We start from the raw sequence: 17558 nt of genomic DNA, 5'->3' as shown, positions 1-17558 counted from the left end.
CGTGGGCCTCTCACTGTTGTGGCCTCTCCCACTGCAGAGCACAGGGTCTGGACGCTCAGGCTCAGCAGCCATGGCTCACGGGCCCAGCTGCTCCACAGCATGTGGGATCTTCCCGGACCAGGGCACAAACCCCCATCCTCTGCATCAGCAGGCGGACTCTCAACCACTGCCCCACCAGGGAAGCCCCTAACATTCTTATTTTAAAGTCTATTTTATCTGATATGAGAATTGCTACTCCAGCTTTCTTTTGATTTCCATTTGCACGGAATATCTTTTTCCATCCCCTCATTTTCAGTCTGTATGTGTCCCTAGGTCTGAAGTGGGTCTCCTGTAGACAACATATATATGGGTCTTGTTTTTGTATCCATTCAGCGAGGTTGTGTCTTTTGGTTGCAGCATTTAATCCATTCACATTTAAGGTAATTATCAATATGTATGTTCCTATGACCATTTTCTTAATTGTTTTGGGTTTGTTTTCATAGGTCCTTTTCTTCTCTTGTGTTTCCCACTTAGAGAAGTTCCTTTAGCATTTGTTGTAGAGCTGGTTTGGTGGTGCTGAATTCTCTTAGCTTTTGCTTGTCTATAAAGCTTTTGATTTCTCCATCGAATCTGAATGAGATCCTTGCCAGGTAGAGTAATCTTGGTTGTAGGTTCTTCCCTTTCCTCACTTTCAGTATATCATGACACTCCCTTCTGGCTTGTAGAGTTTCTGCTGAGAAATCAGCTGTTAACCTTATGGGAGTTCCCTTGTATGTTATTTGTCATTTTTCCCTTGCTGCTTTCAATCATTTTTCTTTGTCTTTAATTTTTGCCAATTTGATTACTCTGTGTCTCGGCATGTTTCTCCTTGGGTTTATCCTGTATGGGACTCGCTGTACTTCCTGGACTTGGGTGGCTATTTCCTTTCCCATGTTAGGGAAGTTTTCAACTATAATCTCTTCAAATATTTTCTCGAGTCCTTTCTCTCTCTCTTCTCCTTCTGGGACCCCTATAATGTGAATGTTGTTGCCTTTAATGTTGTCCCAGAGGTCTCTTAGGCTGTCTTCTTTTCTTTTCATTCTTTTTTTTTTATTCTGTTCTGCAGCAGTGAATTCCACCATTCTGTCTTCCAGGTCACTTATCCGATCTTCTGCCTCAGTTATTCTGCTATTGATTCCTTCTAGTAGTTTTCATTTCAGTTACTGTATTGTTCATCTCTGTTTGTTTGTTCTTTAATTCTTCTAGGTATTTGTTAAACATTTCTTGCATCTTCTTGATGTTTGCCTCCATTGTTTTTCCGAGGTCGTGGATCATCTTCACTATCATTATTCTGCATTCTTTTTCTGGAACTTTGCCTATCTCCACTTCATTTGGTTGTTTTTCTAGGGTTTTATCTTGTTCCTTCATTTGGTACATAGCCCTCTGCCTTTTCATCTTGTCTTTCTCTCTGTGAATGTGTCTTTTTTTAAAAAAATTAATTAATTAATTTATTTTTGGCTGTGTTGGCCTTTGTTGCTGCGCCCAGGCTTTCTCTAGTTGTGGCAAGTGGGGGCTACTCTTTGTTGCAGTGCGTGGGCTTCTCGTTGCAGTGGCTTCTCTTGCTGCAGAGCACAGGCTCTAGGTGTGTGGGCTTCAGTGGTTGTTGCATGCGGGCTCAGAAGTTGTGGCTCATGGGCTCTAGAGTGCAGGCTCAGTAGTTGCGGCACACGGACTCTGTTGCTTGTGCCCTGTGGGATCTTCTGTGTCCAGGGCACGAACCTGTGTCCCCTGTACTGGCAGGTGGATTCGTAACCCCTGCACCACCAGAGAAGTCCCATGTTGTGTTCTTTGACATTTAAACTTTTCAAAAGATGCAACACACCTAGCACCCAGATCTAGTTTTCTAAATACCATTTTCCAATAAAATGTAGAAGAAATCCTTAGAGAAATGGCTGATTTTAAGGCTGGGGCAGGTAAAATTTAATATGAGTCTGGAGTATCATTTAGGGCTAGAAAATAAAGAGGTGCTCAAGTGGCTGTTAAATGTAGGCTGAACTTAGTGACTTGCATCTAACAAACAGAATATGGAAAATGAACCTGAGTAACTTTAATAGGAGGAGAAACCTGGCAGATGCTAACCAAGCAGATTGCTAACCAAGCGATCAAGGTTAACATCACCATGTTGACATCATGAGTGCCCTGATATGGTGAGATGAGAAACATACCTTTCTTCTGAGATATTCTTCCAAAGAACATGAACCCCAAGAAAATATCAGATAACCTCAGTTTGTGGGAAGTGTAAGAAATATCTGACCAGTTAATCAAAAGTGTCAAGGTCATGAAAAACAAGGAGTGATAGAGAAGCTGTTAAAGAATCAAAGGGGACTAAGGAGACATGACAACTAAATGCAACATGGTATCTTGGAACAGAAGAAGGGTAATAGTGGAAAAACTGGTGAAATCTGAATAAATTCCCTAGTTTAGTTAATTTCACTATACCAATGTTAATTTCTTTGTTTTGATAAATGGGTCATGGTTATGTAAGATCTTAACACCACGTGAAGCTGGGCAAATGGTATATGGGAATTCTGTACTATCTTTGAACCTCATCTGAAAAATCTAAATTATTTCAAATAAAATTTTCAAAAAAAGAGGTCATACAAGGTTTCACTGCAGTGTCCATTTAGGGGAGTGCAGTGAGGAGTTCAGGGAAGCTTGCTTGATTTGATGTTCATGAAATCTTGGCTGTCTAGCAGTGTATACAAGGCTAGCCTTACCTGCATAGTGATTTTAATTTTATGGGAGAATTTCACTCTTATACTCATTTGACCCTCTCCAAGAAGAGAAAGGATGGGGAAGGAAGGGGTTTACATTCACGGGGACTAGAGTGAGCTTCTCCCAGGCCCTTGTGTTAAAATGCATAATCTCACATATAATGTTTGAGATCAGGCATCTGTAGAGACCAAAGTGTAGACCCTAAAAGGAACTGATCTGAAAGAAGACTGTGACATCGTTAATTAACACACTAATGACAGAATCACACAGAGATGGCAAGCAACCAAGTCCAGAAAAAGGACCAGCCAGACTGAATTAGTCAGCATGTTTGCAGCAAGGACCAGGGGGATGTAGGTGAAAGCTGTGTCTCATAAACCAAGATAATAGGATCTTCTCTTCAGTAAAGATCAATGACTCAGGCTGTTATAGCTCCTGTGCCCTGATTCTGTTCTCTCTAAACAAGTTATTAAAGCATGAAGAAAGAAAATTGATTACCAACGTACTCTGCTAGATAATTTAAATACTTAATGTTTTTTAATTCTCTCAAAACACTATGAAGTAGACATTACTGTTCCCATCTTACAAGTGGGAATCAGAGACCCATAGAGAGATTAAGCTACACACTTGGTTACAAAGTAAGTAAAAGAGCTGGGATTCAAACCCAGGTATACCTGATGCTCTGACCCAGTCCCTTTCTAAGACCAGAGGGTAGGTATAGAGAAAATGACCCTCAGCCCCATTGTGCTCTTTAATCATCCTACCTGATGGGGACTCCTGGCAAAAAATTGGATCACTGTTCTCTGGGGTTATCTTTTGGAGCACTCATTGTTTAAAGGCAGAAACCTCACTTGCCTTTTGAAGACAACAATCTCTACAGTGAATGGACAAGAGGGTGACTCCCCAGCATCCATTTCCCTTTCTCTTTGTACTTACCCTGATTTTTGTTGGGTATTCATGCAACCCCTGCCCAGCCCAAGTACTTTGGCTGAAGCTCAGTCCACCCCTGGCCCTTGGGGAAGGACATCTGGTTCAGAGTAGTGTGACCTTATTCTCTGGCCACAGATTTTGGTGACGGGATGTGCATGCAGGCAAAATTAGGTGAAGGAGCACAAGGATTCCTTTGCTGGGAGCCTCTGAGAAATATGCCTCTTTGCTTTTATTTGGGGGAGCAGCTCAGAGATTTCTTTTCTCTCTTCTGGGAATGGAATGAGGAATCATGTAGCACAGGGTATGGATGAGGAAGAAGGTTATAGCTATTTACTTTGCCCCAGTGAAGTGGAGTCAGCTTTTGGAGAAAGTGCCTTGTGCATCAGACAAGTCAAAATAAACCAAGCCTTTTTTTGTTGTCTCCACCTTCCTCATGAGCTTATAAGTCCCTTTAGTTATTTAATACAGTTTCAGTTTGTTTTTCTCTTGCTTACAACTGAACTCATCTTCACTGACAACTTTCAAAGTAACTTTTTTGAAAGTTGGTCAGTGAGTAGGGTGACCATATGATTTATCATGCAAATCAGAACCACTTTTGATAGAGTAAGGGAGAGCTATTAATCATTACATGCTTGCAACAGGTGGCAACTGGGACCATCCTGGACAAACTGGGATGGGTGGTCCCTCTACCACTAAGGCATATGCTACTTGCAATTCTACCAGTGAATAAACTGTAAAACTTTGGATGATTACTCTGCTCTCTGGATAGCAGTTTGCTGTATAAAAATGAAATATGACGTTTTGTGAATCTAGGTAGTTTCTCCATAGTCTGTAATATACTGAGCTCCATCCTGCTGGGAGTCCAAAGATAGAAATGTTCCTTACAGCAGAGACCATCATCATCACCACCACTTTATTAGTCAACTATTGCTACAATAATGCTACTCACCTAAGAACCACAAAATTCACAGTCACTTACAATATCATTAATCTTTCTTGCTGATGACTCCGCAGAGAAGCTGTGGTTTGGCTGACTGCTGGGCTTGGTTGGCCAGGCTGCACTCCAGACTTTGGCTTGGGTTAGGATGCTCCACTTGTGTTCATTCCTGTTCCCAGGCTGAAAGAGAATGACCACCTGAGACATTTTCCTCTCATGGCACAGGGTAGAAACCCCAAGAGACCAGAAAAAAAAACTGAAGTACATTTAAAGTCTTTGGTCTGACATGCCATGTGTTATATCCACTCACATTCCTTAGATCAAAGGAAGTCATATGGCCAAGCTCAGTGTTAGTGGGACTGGGCCATGAATCCACTTCAAGAAGGAGGCAGTAAAAATCACGTGGCAAAAAAAGAAAAAAACTCACACGGCAAATGGCTTATATATAAAAATCTATTACAGGGTGAAAGTGAAGAATTGGTAACAATAATCCATTCTAACATCTACCACTCATTGGGTACTCACTATGTACCAGACACTTAAGTATATTATATCATTAAACCACACAACACTTACATGGGACAGATATGAGTAGTTTTTGGATGAATGAATGTCTATTGTATGCCTATTGGGCTATCCACTGTGGTTACTGTGTAAACAGGTCTGATATTCAGTTTGCTGGAGAGCAGGCAAGGTAGCTGTAGGGGTCAATTAAGCATGGAGAGAGATATGCAGTTATTTCCTAAGCTGAGATCAGCAGGATGCACATTTGATCCTAGGGAAGCCAATGAATAAAGACCTTTCATTTAGGTTGGAAGAGAGCTTCCAGTGTGGGTGCCTCTTTCCCCTCCCCATCTACCTCAGCACCCTTGAGCTTCATTCTTCAGAATTACTTCCTTATGGTAGTATTAAGCTATGTCCCTTCCTTTTCCCCAGACATGTGAAGCTGCCACTGCGCTGAAGCACAGTGTTTGCTAATTGGAATTTGCTATTCTGCTATTTTCATAGCAACTCTTATATGAATATAGAAAAGCACCAATAAAAAAAATGATAAATCATAAAAGACTTTAATAAACAGAAAACTGCAAGATGGTATACTTGATGTCTAGGTATTCTAATGAGGGAGTCCTAAATCAAGGAACAGCTAAATGGGGGAAAATCTAGCACAAGGGTGACTTCCAGTCAATGTTCGAGTAGTTTCTCCTCCCACTCACTCCCCCAACCATTTTGATATCATGGTCCGAGCTACCAATTCTGAGTCTATTGCCAAGTCATTATCCTTTAAAGGATGGGTGAGAAAACCCATTTTTCTACTTTATAAATAACACACTCTAGCACAATAAAAGATGTCAGGCCACACAATTTTATTTCATTCAACATTTACTGAATATCTACTATATGCCAGGCATTAAGTTACATGCAAGTGATAATACTGCCGTTAGGGTCACACATAGTCCAGTATGGAAATAGCACATAGATACAGATTTAACCTTTGAGGTGTTGTCAGTCTTTTGAGTTATGAACAGGTACTATGAGACACAATAGAGGGATCATTTCTTTTGGACAAAGGAAGAAAGAGTAGGTGCCATCTAATCTCAGCCTTGGATATAAGAGAGAAGAAGAGGGAGGGCATTTTGGGAAAAGGTTCAGAATGTAAAATGGTACAGATGAATAAAAATACAGTGTCTCCTGCAGAGCCCTGGTCAGTGTCCTGCATGGCCTCCTCAACTACTGCTGTGGGCTAGGGAGTGTTATGGATTGAATTGTGTCTCTGAAAATAGATAAGTTAAAGTCTTAATGAGAACGTGACTTTATTTGGAAATAGGTTCTTTACAGAACTAATCAAGGTGAACTGAGGTCACTAGTGTGGGCCCTAGTCCAGTATGACTGGTGCCATTATAAAAAGGAGAAATCTGAATACAGACAGACAGGCACAGAGGGTACACAATGGAAGGAGACATAGAGAGAACCTGTAAAGCCATGTGAAAATGGAGGATTGGAGTGATGCATCTATAAGACAAGGAACACCAAAGACGCCACCAAACCAGCAGAAGCTGGAAAGAGGCAAGGAAGGATTCCCCTACAGGTTTCAGAGGGAGCAGGGTGCTGCTGACACACTGATGTCTGATTTCGACCCTCCAGATCTAAGAGACAATAAGTTTCTGTTGTTGTAAGCCACCCGTAGTTGGTGGTACTTGCATACAGCAGCCCTAGGGATCAAATACAGGAGTTAAGATGTTGGTCTCAGGATTCTGGGCTGCCCACTCCTACTTGAAACACATTTTTCTTTCATTTTTTGCTTCTGCTTAAGGTTTTGTTTGAAAAGCAGGGTTTCATTGGTGAAATGAACATGAAACTACAGATCTTTGAGAGTTTATCAGTTGGACACTTTCAATTGCAAATAAAGCCGAGGTCAAATGTCCTAAATAACCAAAGGATTTATGACTCCTATAATTATAAAAGTCTAGAGAAGATGTGAGGTTCCAGTGCAGTTTGACAGAGACATTGACCAAGGCCCTGACTCCATTTCTCTGCAGTTTTCTGGAGAGTTGTCATGCAAGGGTTTCGTCCTTGGGCTGCTCCTGTAATGGTGGCAAAATGGCTGCATAGTTCCAGCTTCACCTCACAGCACACTACGCAGAGTAGGGAGGAACAACGTTGACCAGGTATCCCCAGCCAAGGCCTTGAGGTTCTCACTGATTGGACCACACCTGAGCCTGTATTGATTATCTGACCTGTGTCTGGATCAGCTGTGACAGGAGGGAAGGATTCACCCTGATTGGCTTAGCCCACTCTTTCCATTAGCCTTTGCTACATAAAAAAAATACTCCAAAATTTAGGGTCTCAAAACCACAACAATTTATTAGTTCTTGAGTCTGTGGGTCACGAATTGGGCAGGGCTCAGCTAGGATGGCTCACTCGCTTCCATGTGGCGTTGGCTGGGCTCACTCATGCATTTAGGGTCACTTGGCAAGTCAGCTCGGGGCCAGCCGGTCCTGGATGGTATCGGTCATGGTCATACGTCTGCTGGTTGTCCGGGCTGCCTCAGTTCTCTTCTGTGTGTCCTCTCCACCCAGCCAGCTGGGGCACATTCTCATGCACACAGCACCTCATGAGGGTGAGAACAGAGGCTCAAGGACCCTTAACATCCAAACATGAGACCTGTGAGACATAATTTCTGTCACATTATATTGGTCAAAGCAAGTCCCCACCTCTTGGTGGGAAGATCTGTAAGAATTTGTGATGGTTTAAAAACATGACACCCACCCTTAGAGCTGGGGAAGGGGGAACCAATTTCACCAAACCAGAGAGCTCCTGAACAGAATGGACATTAGGGGGAAAACTGGCCGGAGGCTGGAGAAGAGGCTAAAAGGTAGATTGAAATTAATTGTGAGGGGCTCTGTATGCCTTGCTAAGTGGACTTTATCTTTTAACTTGCGGTTCTCACCCTTTTTCTGTGACAACATAATTAATGATTCTGATGCATTCTCATTAGGAAACATGACTTAAAAGTAAGTCACCACGGCTGTTCTTCTCAACCTGAAGATTGGGCATGAATAATGTTTTTTTAGGGGGGACTGCATGCTCCTTCCTCTTGGGGAGTGGGGCTGCCTTGGTTGTAACTCACTGTTCCAGGCACTGGGGAGCCACTGATGTCTTGTTCCTGAGTGCAAGGGAGATTTCTGCTCTGAGACTCAGTCTTAAGCTGCTCCGGTAACAGCTCTGAGTTATACTCACACACCTTTCTTCATTTTCCCCAGTGTGCACATACGCCGCTAGTTTGGGATTTTCCTCCTTCCAGCAGCACACGATTCCCAGAAGCAACATTTCTTCCGGCTGGCCAAGTCCTTGGGGCCCAGTCTGCTTTTTCCTGCGTTCTGGCCTCGACTAGGAGAGCCCCACTGCATACAGTGTGTTTGGACAACAACCAGCGGAATGGCCACCATCCAATTCTCTTTCCTCCCAGAAATCTTCTTGCAACTGATGTGGTCTCCAGTGACCAAGCAACATGAGCGTGAGCATATTGACAAGGGGATCTTGTCAGTGCCATCCCTGTGGCATCTGAGCTGCAGCTCCAGTGAGTGTCCCGCCATGTGCACATATTTCTCTCTGCTGCTGGGCTGTACACAACTTGTAGAAGAAACATGGGATTCACCTTGTTTGTGTTGAAAATATTTACTGAATGAGTGAATTAATAATGGATGAATAAAAAGGATAACGCTGAGCAGCATCCCTCTTGATGGAAAAGTTTATGGGCATGGAAAATGTTCCCTGATCAGTGAGTCCTCAGAGTCATGGCTCCCAGGAAGGCACCAGTGCCAGGTGGTATCAGGCATCTTAATCTCGGCTCCCCCCACACACTAGTGGAGGACACCTGAGCCCAGAGCAAGGGTTTGGAACAGAACTTCCCTCTTAAACTGAGTAGGACTAAGGCTCCAAGGAATCTTTTCAGACACTAGAGAAGAGCAAGGGTGAGTGTGCAGAGGAGGAGTGGGAACAGGGGGAAGAGGAGAAGGGTGCAGGGAGTGAACAGGGAAGAGCAACCCCCATCACCTCCCCTGGAGCCCGTCCTAATAGGAAATCCCACCCTGGAGCCTGCAGCCTGGGTTCTGTAGGGCTCTTGGCTGCACCTCCTGACCAGGGGTGTTTAGTTTAAAAGAAGGACTTGAAGCCTTCAGTGTCTCTCACTTAATACAGCAGCTGCTTTGACACCCACTCCATTTGGACAGCTCATTTCTGGTCCTTCATCCCATCAGAGGCAGCCCTTGCTCACATCTATTTGTCTAAGGAGCCTGGGTGCCTGCTGGAAAGGGAGGGTATTTAGAGTATGTTATTCAGTTAGAGCCAGGGCTTCTGCCTTTGTGTGACAGGCTAATCCCAGGACAGCTCAAAATGGCTGGGATTGTTTAATATGCAGGATGCATTAGGGCTGTCAACAGAGAGGGGACAGTAAATATTGCAGAAAGCAGTTAAGGGGTGTGGCCTGACTGGAGCTTCAGCAGCAGCCCTAGGACAGGGAGGAGGCACCTGAGGAGTAGGTGATGGAGGATATGGTGGGGGTGGAGCAGAGTAAGGCAGATCTGGTGGCCCTCATTCATGCCTACCTTTCAGGGATTTCTAACACATTGGTTCTCAACTTTAAATGCTCATTGGAATCTCACAGGACTTTTGCAAAATGCTGATACCCAAGTTCCACCTTCTTCTCCACATTTTGATTAAATTGGTCTGGTTTGTGGCCTGTGCATCAGGTTTAGGAAGCTCCGCAGGTGAGGAGGCTGTGAAAGGAAATAGAGAGATCTTATCATTTCATAGTGAACAGCTGGAAGGACACCTCCAGAGCAAGGTTCTCAGGTGAAGCAACAAGCCAAGAGAGAAAGGTCACCTATCCAGATTAGTGACAAAGAAAGGGCCGTAACTTCTATCTCTTGAGTTCCCAGGTGAGTTAATTTTTTCATCTACACTCTTCTTTCATTTACTAGTCATAGTCTTGGTGAAATCTCAGTTTCCTTACCTATCAAATGGGTATTATTATCTAATCTACTCATTTCCTTTTATTGCCATGAAGATCAGGGTTCACGAAGATGCTTTGCAAACAATATAGAGGTGAGAGAAGAAACAACAGAGATGTTTCTCCACTCCATGGCTTCCCATGCCACCCATGTGCACTTAGAATAAAGTGCAAACTTTACTCAGGCCTACAGACCACCCCTCCGCCCCAACCCCTCTGCTCCCAGCTGCCGCCACATGGCGGGGCTCCTGCCCGCATCTGCAGGTTCAGCTGCTGCCACTCCCCACTGTGTTCACCATGTCTAGACATACTGGCCTCCTCTCTGGCCTGGGACACACTGAGTCCATCCTTCCCTGTGCAGTTTCTATCTCTTCCACCTGGATTGCATAAGCCCTACATTTTGCTGTGTAATCTATCTTTTCGTGTGGTTTTGTCACAACTAATGTTAATGGCTGTGGGGAAAGCAGTGACTGGTCAGTATGGAATTAGAAACAAGAAGTATGGAGTTGTGAGTAACGAGGCAGGAGAGTTATAGAACAGATGGTAAGAGGGGAGTGTGGAGTCAAAACTTAATTTTTGCCATGGAAGAGAGACTTGAGCACATGTATGTCTCTCAGGTAGGAGATAAAAAAGGGACATACGTGATGTGGAGGAAAGTGGGATAACTACAGCAAATTCCCTAAGCCCTTTTAAATGTAATATCCCTTTAAAGAGATAAGATATTTGACTCCTTAGGATTCAGGTTTCCACTTAGTTTCCTTTCTTTGTTTTCTTACCACTTTGTGAGCTTCTATAGTGTAGTGCAAATATCTCCTCATCTATCTGTGTGTAGACTGTGAGCTGGGCAGAGGGGAGAGGTCTTAATGATGATTGTATCCCAGCATATACAAAATAAAGCCTCCATAATTAATGAATCAATTTATCTGTTGCCTTTCCATCTAAGTGACATGGGTACCCTGAAGCAGCATGGATCCTCAGTAAGTGGGTAAGAAGACACTATGAAAAAGAGGTGGCAATTAAGTTAGAGGGATGTGTATATGCCAAAAAGAAACTGTACCAACTTCATATTTTGAAGAGAAGAAGGAGGAGCAAACGTAATCTATTTTTCTCCCCTCTTGTAGTCCTTGTCTACATTCTGGTATATTTTACAGAGTTAAAATCAAAACGTCTACATAATTGGATGTTTTCTTTTATGAAAGAGTGTTTTGAACAGCTCCTTGCTGTATCTCACATTCTTTATAATTATTATTGTGAGACAGGCAGAACATTCTCCAGTTAATGTACTGAAATATACTTCACTGTTTTCCCTGTTCCTATTGTTGAACATTTAGATTGTTCTCAATTTCTGCTATTTTAGAGAATGCTACAGTGAAGAGCGTGATACAGGGATTTGCCCTCCTTTAGAATTAACTCCTCAGTTTAAATTACAATGAGGGACTTCCCTGGTGGTGCAGTGGTTAAGAATTGCCTGCCAATGCAGGGGACGTGGGTTTGAGCCCTGGTCCGGGAAGATCCCACATGTCGTGGAGCAACTAAACCTGTGCACACAACTACTGAGCCCACGTGCCACAACTACTGAAGCCTGCACGCCTAGAGCCCGTGCTCTGCAACGAGAGAAGCCACTGCAATGAGAAGACCACGCGTTGCAAAGAAGAGTAGCCCCTACTCGCCGCAACTAGAGAAAGCCCATGCACAGCAACAAAGTCCCAACGCAGCCAAAAATAAAAATAAATAAACAAATAAATTTTTTTAATAAAGGAATCCGCCTGCCAATGCAGGGGACACGGGTTCGAGCCCTGGTCCTGGAAGATCCCACATGCCGGAGAGAAACTAAGCCCAAGCGCCACAACTACTGAGCCTGTGCTCTAGAACCTGCGAGCCACAACTACTGAAGGCTGCGCGCCTAGAGCCTGTGCTCCGTAACAAGAGAAGCCACCGCAATGAGAAGACCATGCAACGCAAAGAAGAGTAGCCCCTGCTCTCCACAACCGGAGAAAGTCTGCACGCAGCAGCGAAGAGCCAACATAGGCAAAAATAAATAAATAAAAATAAATTTATTAAAAAAATTCAATGAATCAAATTACTGGGTCAAATGGTGTGAATATTTTTGTGATTCTCAATACATCCTGCTATGTTCCTGCTTTATATCCACTGTCAAAGGTATTTATCAATTTCACTGTTAACCCTGGCGCTATTATTACATTTTCTTTGCCAAGTTAATTGGTATAAAAACATACTTTGACGTTTAATTTGAATTTTGTACAGCCTGAACATTTTCCCTTGTTTGCTTACTATCAGCATTTCATTCTATTTATATCATTTGCCATTAACTGGACATCTGTGATATTTACATACATTAGAATAAACTTTTTATATTTTATACGTAATAATTCATTTCTCTGATATTTGAGACAAATACTTTTCCTGCTGTTTTCATTTTCACTGTGATTAGTTTGTTCTTGTACATAAGTTTTCTATTTATTGATTTTTTCGTTTTTGAATTCTTTCAAAGATTTGAAGTTCCAACACTCAGTGTAACAAGTGACAAGGAAGGCAGCAACAGGAAACTTTCTCTTATTGCCTCTGTGGCAACCAAATTCATAGTTTTCTTTCTATTTTTCCTCCAATGGTGTGCCTGTTTCTCCCTTCAGGATGGCTAGACTTCTACAAGTTCTCTCTCATGTATGAATGCCTACTTGATCAGCACTTACTCAATCTTTGCCTGATAACAACTAGAGGGGTCTAGGCAGTTTCACTAGCCTCACCTGTTCTGCAGCCTGTACCTGTATGGAGGTTTGTCTCTTACTAGCTGCAGTGGTGGGTGAGACTCCTCCTGGGTCCCTTGGAGTAAGGTTCTAGGATCCAAAAGACTGGCCAAGGGCTTCCCTGGTGGCGCAGTGGTTGAGAGTCCACCTGCCAATGCAGGGGACACGGGTTCGTGCCCCAGTCCGGGAAGATCCCACATGCCGCAGAGCGGCTGGGCCCGTGAGCCATGGCCGCTAAGCCTGCGCGTCCGGAGCCTGTGCTCCACAATGGGAGAGGCCCGCGTACCGCAAAAAAAAAAAAAAAAAAAAGAGAAGGAACATCTTATGCTGCCACACTGCTGATGTTGCTCCTCTATTGCTTTTAGTTGTCATGTCTCCTTGGTCTCCTCAGCTTCTCAGTCTCCTAGTTCTTTCATGACTTTGACACTTTAAGGTCATGAAAATACACTAGTCAGATATTTCTTACACTGCCCCCTAATATAGGTTATCTGAGGTTTTCTCATGATTACATAAAGGTTATGGATCTTGGAGAGGAACATCCCAGAATAGAGGTGACTTTTTTTTTCATTTTTTAAAATTGAAGTATAGTTGATTTACAATGTTGTGTTAGCTTCAGGTGTACAGCAAAGTGATTCAGATTATATATATTCCTTTTCAGATTCTTCTCCCTTATAGATTATTACATGATATTGAGTATAGTTCCCTATGCTATACAGTAGGTCCTTGTTGTTTATCTATTTTACGTATAGTAGTGTGTATATGTTAATTCCAAACTCCTAATTTATCCCTCCCACCCCCCTTTCCCCTTTGGTAACCATAGTTTGTTTTCTATGTCTGTGAGTCTATTTCTGTTTTGTAAAGAAGTTCATCTGGGGCTTGCCTGGTGGCGCAGTGGTTGAGAGTCCGCCTGCCGATGTAGGGGATGCGGGTTCGTGCCCCGGTCTGGGAAGATCCCACATGCCACGGAGCGGCTGGGCCTGTGAGCCATGGCCGCTGAGTCTGTGCGTCCGGAGCCTGTGCTCCGCAACGGGAGAGGCCACAACAGTGAGAGGCCCGTGTACCGCAAAAAAAAAAAAAAGTTCATTTTTAAGATTCCATATATTAGCAATATCTATGATATTTGTATTTCTCTGTCTGACTTCACTTAGTATGATAATCTCTAGATCCATCCATGTTGCTGCAAATGGCATTATTTCATTCTTTGTTATGGGTGAGTAATATTTCACTGTGTGTGTGTGTATACACACACACACACACACACACACACACACACACCCCATATCTTCTTTGTCTATTTATCTGTTGAGAGACATTTAGGTTGCTCCCATGTCTCAGCTGTTGTAAATAGTGCTGCATTGAACACTGAGGTGCATGTATCTTTTTGAATTATAGTTTTGTCCAGATATATGCCCAGGAGTGGGATCGCTGGATCATATGGTAGTTCTATTTTTAGTTTTTTAAGGAATCTCCATACTGTTCTCCATAGTGGCTGCACTAATTTACTTTCCCACCAACAGTGTAGGAGGGTTCCTTTTTCTCCACACCGAGAGGTGCCTTTTTCATTGCATCGTATTAGGAAGTCCTTGATTAGGGAGTCCTATTTACTACTGGTGATGTTAACTTGATCCCTTGGTTAAAGTGATGTCTTCCAAGTTTCTTCTGTTACAAAGTTACTATTTTCCCCTTTTCATAGTCTATCTGATAGATGAGAATCACTAAATACACCCCACACTTCGGACACTTGAGCCTCTCCTTACTTTTTAGCACTACAAGATGTTCCAGACTCATCTTGTATAATATTTTCCCTGCCCCAGCCCTAGAATCACTTATTTCTGCAAGGATTCCTGCTTCATTTTATTGGAAAACATTATATAGAAATATATAGAGAGTAACCACTAGTGATGTTCTCAACACTTCCTGAGAATAGAGGAAGGAAAAGCAACCTGGGTAGAAAGAACAGCCTGTGGGAAGTCCAGGATAAGAAAAAGGGCATGGTGTGCTCAAGGAACTGAAGGAAGTGCATTATACCAAGAGAGAAGAGAGCAGGAGAAAGAGACACAAGAAATTAACCTGGAAACTTAGGAATGCACCAGGTCTCATAGATCCTGAAAGGTTAGTTAAGGGTTTTGACCATTATTTCAAGGACAGTGGAGAGCCATGGAAGCTTTTGAAGCCAATGAGTAACTAGACTATGTTACTGGTCAGCAGTGGGAAGGATAGGTTGGAAAGGATTAAGTCATTAACCTCTGTAAGGCTTAGCTTCCTTCCTGCCTCACAGGATTTGGGTGAAGATTAAACAAGGGAACACATACAAGTTCCCCAGAATGATGTTTGGCACATGATGGGCAATCTGGAAACGTTGGTGCCTTGTTCAGTCCAACAATTCTGCTTTCTTTTTCATCTAATCTCATCTTTCTCATTATTCCCCTGACCACATTTTGGGTAGAAAATTATTCTTTAAACGTTTTGCTGAAATTAAAATTGATTATTGTGCTAGACACAGTGAACAAATGTTAATAAGACCTGGGCCCTTCCTTTGTACCTATTTACAATAAGCCATAACACATGATGTGATATGAACTATACTAATGACACAAGCGTAAGCTCAGAGGGCAAGGATGACATCCTTCACCTCTCTGTCAGGCAAAATATGTGGCACAGAGGACTTCAACATAGACTTCTTGACCATATCATGCTCTGGGAGTTCAGAGGACAAAGGCAAGAAACTTGGCTATTGAACTATAAGTTCAATATCTTGGGAATTCATACCGTCTCAGTGACGACTGTGGCTTTCTTTCTTTATACTTTGTTAGTATTGTTTGGGATTATTGTTAGTAGGCTTTTTAAAAAATTTTTCATGAAAAAAATTTCAGAGTGATTGTTTATAGTCACATTTCCAAATCAAAACTTTCCTACACTATAGGAATCACATGAATCACACTATAATAACATGAAAACATCAAATCTATACTGAGGTGCTTGGTTTGATAATATTAAATTCAAAAGATACCTTCTTCAATTTCAGGTAGATAGTTCATAATATAATGGTATTGTTGATTTTTGAATTGATGATATCCAAATTTTATTGTCTTTCCTTTGATCTGATTCTGAAAATTTCTTTTATTAGAATTGTAAGTTTGGACATATAATACTCATGGTAGTCCCAATTATGACTAAAAGCTCTTGTAGTTGCATGATCACCAATATTTCTTTAATGGATGAGAAACTATTTAGTTTTCCCTTTTATTTTCTACTTAGCACAGCATCCAGGTATTATTAGTTATTCTTCTTTTTATTATTCCATATGATATATTGTATTTTCACTTTACTGATGAGGAAATCTAGAATTGGAAAGGTGATGCAACTTTTCTAAAAACACATTAGTGATACAGCTGGGATTTGAACCTGTATCTTTGCTCTAAGCCTAGATTTTTTTTAATTGAAGTAAAATTGATTGACAACATCTTGTTAGTTTCAGGTGTACAGTGCAGTAATTCAGTTATACATACATACATACTAGGTTCTTACTGTTAATTAAACTCTGTCTAATGCTTTGGGTCAAGAATTACATGTCAAGCTTACAAGTAGGAAAATACTTAATCTAAGTGAGCTGTGATACCCTCCCTGAAAACCATATCTTATCTTTTATGCCGGGGATATGGGTTACATACAGATTTGCATTTGAATATTAATATGTCTATTGTTTGGGGAGATTACTTGAACTAATATAACTAAGTAGAATCTAAAGATCCAATGTGGAGAGAACTAAAATATTGTGTTGCTTCTTCTCCTAACTCAGTTTCGTGGTTCTACAAGATAACACACTCTGATTAAATGCCATATTAAGATAAAGAATTAGTACATAAAAGAAAGCAAAGACATTTTGCCAGTAGGCAGAAGAAATCATAGAAAACTTCCTACAGAAAGCTGATCTTGACTAGTGTGATGAAGGAAAAAAAGGATATATTATGAAGACTTTGACAGTTTAGAGTTTGTTCCCCAAACTGGCTGTGTATCAGAATCACCTGGGGAGCTTAGTAACTATTCAATGCTCAGACTTGACCCCTGCAGATTCAGATTCAGTTTGCATAGAGTGGGACCTAGGAACAGTGTCTTTATCAATACTCAGATGATGCTGATGTAATAAGCCTTCAGTCTCTTTTTTGGGAAAACATAGGTTTATAGCACAGTTCAGGAGTTTTTCTTTTTTAAAACTTCAATCTTTAGCACTTTTTTAAAGCTTTCATGTCATTCTCTCTTGTCATCAGATTTTATTCTGGCTTTAAAAAAAATCTACAAGGTAATATCTTTTCTTATAGAAGCCAACATTCTGACTCATTCTTTTGCTGTTGTCGTATTAAGTTTTTGTAATATCTCTTGAGCTGAAACAGATAAAACTCTATTTTCTAGTTTCATTGGAATTAAAAATGGAATAAGACTCCTAGAGTACACGATTATGGGCTAGAGATATATTACATTTACATTTCCTTTAAATATCAAAGTTTACTGCCTCTGAACTACACCTGTAGTGTTTGGCTGAACATTCCTTTTTAGTACAGAAATGACTGCCTCCTAGAATCAGCTTTCTTTCTCTCAATGTTTTTTACAACTTTGAAAACTGGATAGATCGTCCAGTGACTTATCAAAAGGATATTTTCTCTGAAGACTTTACTGTTACTATTTGGCA

Source organism: Globicephala melas, chromosome 8 (genome assembly GCF_963455315.2).
Source record: "Globicephala melas chromosome 8, mGloMel1.2, whole genome shotgun sequence".
Taxonomy (NCBI): domain Eukaryota; kingdom Metazoa; phylum Chordata; class Mammalia; order Artiodactyla; family Delphinidae; genus Globicephala; species Globicephala melas.
The sequence above is the reverse complement of the archived record's forward strand: the minus strand, read 5'-3'. Positions refer to the sequence as shown.